The sequence below is a fragment of the Ictalurus punctatus genome, chromosome 1 (genome assembly GCF_001660625.3).
Source record: "Ictalurus punctatus breed USDA103 chromosome 1, Coco_2.0, whole genome shotgun sequence".
Classification (NCBI taxonomy): domain Eukaryota; kingdom Metazoa; phylum Chordata; class Actinopteri; order Siluriformes; family Ictaluridae; genus Ictalurus; species Ictalurus punctatus.
Window position 1 is genome coordinate 36,139,730 of NC_030416.2, and position 7,087 is coordinate 36,146,816.

The 7,087-nt window shown below is 44.6% G+C and overlaps 1 non-coding gene across 1 annotated transcript; it reads left to right on the plus strand.

The window, feature by feature from the left end:
- Positions 1–4,102: 4,102 nt before the first annotated feature.
- LOC108263201 (uncharacterized) lies at positions 4,103–5,770 on the plus strand. Its single transcript, XR_008397065.1, has 3 exons — positions 4,103–4,916; positions 5,353–5,523; positions 5,631–5,770. It is a non-coding gene; the product is annotated as an uncharacterized LOC108263201 (transcript).
- The last annotated feature ends 1,317 nt before the right edge of the window (positions 5,771–7,087 follow it).

The following is a 7,087-nucleotide window of genomic DNA, read 5'->3' on the forward strand; positions in this document are numbered from 1 at the left end:
TTTGTTTAGATTTGTGTGTGAGGAGGTTTCTATGGCAACAGAACTTTTAACCACAGTGATGTCACTGCATATATTTTAATAAAAAACATTTCTTGTGTTTGAGACTTTTTGATGATAGCTGTGTGTGTGTGTGTGTGTGTGTGTGTGTGTGTGTGTGTGTGTGTGTGTGTGTGTGTGTGGAAAAGCCCCGCTGACCTTGAACACACAACAAAGGCGGCGTAAACCCCTGACACACCGTGCACTCTCATCATCCAGAACACAGCAGATTTCGGCTCACAAATAAAGTCGTTCCCGAAGCAGAGAACCCGCGGATGTTCTCTACACAGAAGTGTGTCGTGTTCCCAGATCAGTCTCCTAATGACACAGAACCATCTGTCTCTTCCAGTAAAAACCCTCCACACACACCGTTCCCCAAGCAGACAATCTGCCTGAGCTGCTTTTTAAAGTGCAGACAGAACGGAGCTTCACAGCAGATTTATTTTGGATTTTAATCGTTAGAGGTGTGCATCGGGAACGAGAGCCCACAGTGAGATATGAAGCCCGTGGGACGCGTTTAATAATATCTGAGGGAACAGGAAGTGATGTGGTGCTCACATGGCTCATGTGTGTTTACTGCATTCATTCATTTTCGGTAACTGCTTTATCCTGATCTGTTACTAATATGAACCGACTACGTTCATGCAAGCAAACAAACAAACAAAAAAAAAAACATGGAAGAGTGTGGGAGATCGGTCAGAATTCCAGTGAGAGCGGTCGGGATTGGTCAGAATTCCCTCGGGGGACTGATCACTTGGTCAGAATTTCTTCAGGACTGTGTAGGAGTGGTCAGGAGCACGTGGGATTTGTCAGAAATCCGTGGTCAGAATCCCTTCAGCAGCACATTCATCAGAACTTCTCTGGGAGCACACGGGACTGGTCAAATTTCTTCCACAAGTTTACTCAATTGGTCAGAGTTCCTTTGGGAGAGTGCGGGATTGGTCAGAGTTCCTTCAGGAGAGTTCGGGATTGGTGAGAATTCCTTCAGGAGAGTTCGGGATTGGTGAGAATTCCTTCAGGAGAGTCCGGGATTGGTGAGAATTCCTTCAGGAGAGTCCGGGATTGGTGAGATTTCCTTCAGGAGAGTTCGGGATTGGTGAGAATTCCTTCAGGAGAGTTCGGGATTGGTGAGAATTCCTTCAGGAGAGTCCGGTATTGGTGAGAATTCCTTCAGGAGAGTTCGGGATTGGTGAGAATTCCTTCAGGAGAGTCCGGGATTGGTGAGAATTCCTTCAGGAGAGTCCGGGATTGGTGAGAATTCCTTCAGGAGAGTTCGGGATTGGTGAGAATTCCTTCAGGAGAGTCCGGGATTGGTGAGAATTCCTTCAGGAGAGTCCGGGATTGGTGAGAATTCCTTCAGGAGAGTCCGGGATTGGTGAGAATTCCTTCAGGAGAGTCCGGGATTGGTGAGAATTCCTTCAGGAGAGTCCGGGATTGGTGAGAATTCCTTCAGGAGAGTTCGGGATTGGTGAGAATTCCTTCAGGAGAGTCCGGGATTGGTGAGAATTCCTTCAGGAGAGTTCGGGATTGGTGAGAATTCCTTCAGGAGAGTCCGGGATTGGTGAGAATTCCTTCAGGAGAGTCCGGGATTGGTGAGAATTCCTTCAGGAGAGTTCGGGATTGGTCAGAATTCCTTCAAGAGAGTTCGGGATTGGTCAGAATTCCTTCAGGAGACTGCGGGATTGGTTAGAATTCCCGTGGGAGTATAAATGTTGTGAGTGTGGTGAAGTCGGCAGAATTCCTCCAGAAGCATGCAGAATTGGTCAGAATTCCTATGTGAGATAATGGGATTGGTCGGGATACCTGTGGGAGTGTGCTCAATTGATCAGAATTTCTGCAGAAGTGTGTGCAAGTCCCACACACACACACACACACACACACACACCTCTAGCTATACCAGGCCAACACAATTTTCTAAAGAATTCACATTTGTATAATTTGTCTATCTGATTTTTTTCAGTGGTGATGCTTCAGAGATGACTTCAAAGAGGGAATGTGTGCCCTTATTTTAAATGATTTGGGATTTCTAAAAGTTTTGCCATTTAAAAGAACATACCATGAGAGGACATCCTTACAAAAGTCAGTAGCTTGTGAACAATAAATAAATAAATACACCGCACCTCTCCTGCAACGTTCTGTATCACCACTGCGTCGCAGACCAACCGGACGCGATCACTTCGACTTCTCGAATTGTGTGGCTCTATAACTGCCTAGATCACCTTCACGAACCCCTGCGCATGCTGCCTCGCCCGTCCCTGGTGACTAAACTGGGAAAGTATTGAGTAAAAAACATATTTGTTAATTCAATTCATTTGTGTTGTTTTGACTGTTGCAGCGATCCTCTTAGGCACTTTACAGCGTGCTAAATTAAAGCGCCCTGCGCGCAGGCTGATTTGTTACACCGAATTTCAGCGCTTCATCTGGGTTATTTTTCTATTATTGCATCCATCCTCTTAAATGATGCTCTTCATGGCCTTAGAAGCTGATTTATTAAACAGTTAGAGTTTTTGCAGCTTCACGAAGAGCTAAATCAGATCTAAACGTGGCTAAACGGCATTAAAACAACATTAATTTGGGCGATTTCTTTATTACTGCAACCTTCTGCCCGGCCATTGTGTTGCATGCACTTGCAAGCTGATTTGTTAAATAATTAAAGACGCATTCTGCTGCCCTTATTGATCGGCCCCAGCATTTTCGCAGACAGATCGACTTTCTTGTTGTTCTGCAATGAAATCTTTATTTCAGCCCCGTGGAAAAATCCAAGAGCACAAGCTGCAGACGCGTCGAAGGGCATCGGATCCAGGAACGGTGCCCGCTGCCGACCCACTTATCCGAGGATCAGCTTTCGGTTTCCTCACCTCGCCGTTTCGTGGCCTTTCGCGGGGTCTCCTGATGAGATGACGGGGTCTCCTGTCATGGATGAGATGGATGAAAGCTCCTCATAAAGCGGTGGAAATCCTCCACGTGGCAGGGTGTGGGGTCACTTCTCCACCTCTGCAGCGTCTACGGAGGTAAACACTCCCAAATTATAGAAGGTAAATACACTCAATCCTCACTAAATCCCCGCTTAAAAGAGAGGCAGAGATCAGATAAACAACACACCTCACCTCGGGATATAAGCAGGAGACGAGCTGTCAGATACCGTCCAGAATTATTGGCACCTTCGTGAAAATATCTTATAAGACACATTGACACATTCCACTGCTATGCCGATGATACACAGCTGTATGTTTCAACAAAGCCAGACGACAGACAGCAGCTTCATAAAGTTGAGGAATGTGTCGTTGGATTCTTATTAACGTCCTTCTACTTAATTCTGACAGGACAGAAGAACTTGTACTAGGATCATATGCAGCTAGAAGTAATCTTTCTGATCTCATGGTTACTCTGGACGATGTTTCTGTTTCATCATGTGCAGCAGTAAAAGAGCTTGGTGCGATTATTGACTCCGGTCTATCATCAACCTCTTACAATAAGAGTCACCTGATAAAACATATATAGCATCTAGACAGTGTCTTTAATACGCAAGAGTGTGTGAGGACCGCTGATTTAATATGGAATTCGATTTGTGCCAAAGGTATTGAACGTAACGTTTCAATAAAAAATTGAACCCGGTCCTCGAACGAACAGCGTTCTTAGTTAACGGTTTTCTAAGCTTCGTTTCCGCTAATCACGGCTCATGAATGCGCTGCCGGAGTTTTCGTTTGAACTTTTCACACAGGTTAACGTTCGCCTTTCTGCCACAAACCTCGAGCGTGGGCGGGGCTTAACAGCGATTTACTCTCATTCGCTAGTGAGAGTTGGATCGACAGTTGATGATGATGATGATGATGATGATGAAGATGTCGTAGAAAGAAATAGCCGTATGAAACTACCCAAACGTCAAATATTAATTACGAACTAATATACTGACTCGGTAAGAAAGTCATTTCCACTATAGAGTACAAACACTATAACTATACGGTGAACCGCACCCGGAACGCTCTACTTACGATCAACAGTACAGTAATTCTCACTAGCCAATGAGAGTATATCAGTGTGAAGCCCCGCCCACATGTGAGATTTGTGCCAGAAAGGCGAGTGTAAACGACAACCCTGGCAGCGCACTCATAACCCACGATTAGCGAAAACGAAGCTTGGAAAACCCAATGTGCCGTAGGCTAGCAAGGTTAGTTCATTAAATTCAAGTTCAAAGCAAGGTACAATCATGAGGGATTGTAAGATTTTCAGTAGTTCTGTGTTTCCAGTTAACTATATTACATTAGCGCACAACAATTAAGCCACTTTAGCCAACATTATAAATGTTCAGATGAAGAACAGTGTTGCCAGATTGGTTTGTTTTCCAGCCCAGTAACTGTTCAAAATCCACACAAAATTATGTATAATAAATTCCCTAATATTATCTATAATAAACGATACAAATGCATTCATAACAAGAACATTATCGTGGCTCATGACAATTTTTTCAGTATGACACTAATTCAGGTGTCCTTTCAGAGGCTATAGAGGAGGCTACGTTATACAGTGCAGCTGTAAAATTATTTTCCATTTCTGTCCTTTACCTTAAAATGACAAAATTACACCTGCCCAAGTTCATTCCACCCCACACAGTTCAACCCAAAACCAGCCAATAGGGTGGAAAAGTGCCCAATCTGGCAACACCGATGAAGCGAACACTGATGTAAAATGTAAGGTGTTTAATGAGGAATAGTTTTTTCTCTCATCACATTCAGATTTGCCTGCTGTTTATTCTAACCTCTGACCAACATTATATCTGCTTTGGAAGCCTGTCCACCAAACAAATAAAAAAATAAATAAAAGAAAAAGTGGTGTGACTGGATAGAAACGTTGGGCGTATGATTGATTCTGCCCGTATTGCAGTAAGTAAAAATGCTCATATTTTATAAGTTAGTGTTAAGTGACGTGAAACTGAAAGCCCATGTTTTTCACATACTGAATATCAGACCAGTACCAATATGACCTGGCCTTTACAAACATAGTCTTATTTCATACATGGAAGAATCCATCTTTACCTCTATGTTGTGCTAAAGAGAAACAATAAGTTGTGCTCTCTGCACATATTAAGAAAGTCATGATGGCAATGGCAGAAACTGCAGGAGTACCTCTGGCCTCATCTGAAACTGTATACAGTCCAAGAGTGATGTTTCTTCTAAAAGAATCTTAATGAAAGCGGTTACGGCTCATTTTATTGCATTGCACTCCATTAAATTCACTTAAAATAAAATTGCTATATACAGTACTGATGTGATTCAGTGGGTTTAACTAACGTGTGAAAACTGCTTTTGTTCATTTCAGGTGTGGAAACTTGAGGCTGTAGGCCACAAGTCCATTTTATTTATTGGCAAACAGGATAAAAGAGCTTCGAGTAAGTGGGTTGCAGATATTATTATCCATCTGCACCCCACTCCTGGTACGAGGAATTTTTGGAGAAGATGCAGAGGGCTTATGAATTTATCTTGACAAAAGGTCATTTTTTTTTCAGAAATAATGATTATTTTAAATACATGTTTATTTCTTTGTTAATATGTAGAGATTTGAAAGGAAAGTAAACTTGTTTTATACAACCTCCACAGGGCAAACACCGGAGAGCCTCGCCGTGGAGCAGCCGGAGAGCGTCGCCGTGGAGCAGCCGGAGAGCCTCGCCGTGGAGCAGCCGGAGAGCCTCACCATTGAGCAGCCGAAGAGCCTCGCCGTGGAGCAGCCGGAGAGCGTCGCCATGGAGCAGCCGGAGAGCCTCACCATTGAGCAGCCGAAGAGCCTCGCCGTGGAGCAGCCGGAGAGCGTCGCCATGGAGCAGCCGGAGAGCCTCACCATTGAGCAGCCGGAGAGCCTCGCCGTGGAGCAGCCGGAGAGCCTCTCCGTGGAGCAGCCGGAGAGCCTCTCCGTGGAGCAGCCGGAGAGCCTCGCCGTGGAGCAGCCGGAGAGCGTCGCCATGGAGCAGCCGGAGAGCCTCGTCGTGGAGCAGCCGGAGAGCCTCGCTGTGGAGCAGCCGAAGAGCCTCTCTGTGGAGCAGCCGAAGAGCCTCGCTGTGGAGCAGCCGGAGAGCCTCGCCGTGGAGCAGCCGAAGAGCCTCGCCGTGGAGTCTAGAGACTGTATTTACACTCAACCTTGTTCCTCTGTCTTCCCCACTCTCTCCAACCTCCTTCCTTTACTACTTTAATAGCTATTCTTCCTCCACATTTTCCCCCTCCTCCACCTCCACTGCCATGCTCTAAGTCTTTGTTACAAAGGAAAAAAAGGGTCACATTGTTTTGCATGGCCCACCTTACTCCACAATATTAATACATTTGCTGTCAGACAAAGTTCAGACTTCAGGTAAGCTGGATTCCTTCAGGTAACCAGGTCATTGGTGGCCAGTTCACAGTATTTTGTTATGTGGTTATTCAGCTGTGTTTTGGTGTCCAATGTCAATCCCTGACTTAAGCTAAGAGGACTTTGGGAAACCCAGCGCAGTGTATTTTTGCTTGATTGACAAATTCACTTTGACACGAATGGAAAGGACTACAGATCACCTCACATGTGAAATCATAAATATGGACTCATGTGACTCAGCTAAAAAGCATGGCATTCATGACTCAATAAACGTCCCTTGTCTTTTCATCATTCAACGTTGCTGGAAATGTGGCAGGCAGAAGGTTTTACTGTTTGATAAAATAACCGTGGAACAGATAAATGATGTAAAACGTCTTTTATTCGGCTGCTTGCTTGTCTCGGTGATTGATTATGAACTTCCAAAGATAATAAAACATATGTTATGCCCGATCCAGTGATTTACTTAAACACTTAAAATAATGATTACTTGTGTTTGTGTGTGTGTGTGTGTGTGTGTGTGTGTGTGTATGGGAAAGCCGGATTTGAAGTTCACTGGTTGCCTTGCACAGTGTGGTAAGTCATATTTTATTAACTATTTAATTCCATTGCGATGCAAATTAGTCCATTCCGTGACCAATACGATGTAGGCAACGTTCAACTGGTGTCGTACATGTCAGTGATGTCTGTAGCGAGAGAAAGCTCCCTGGTCCTGTAGCTG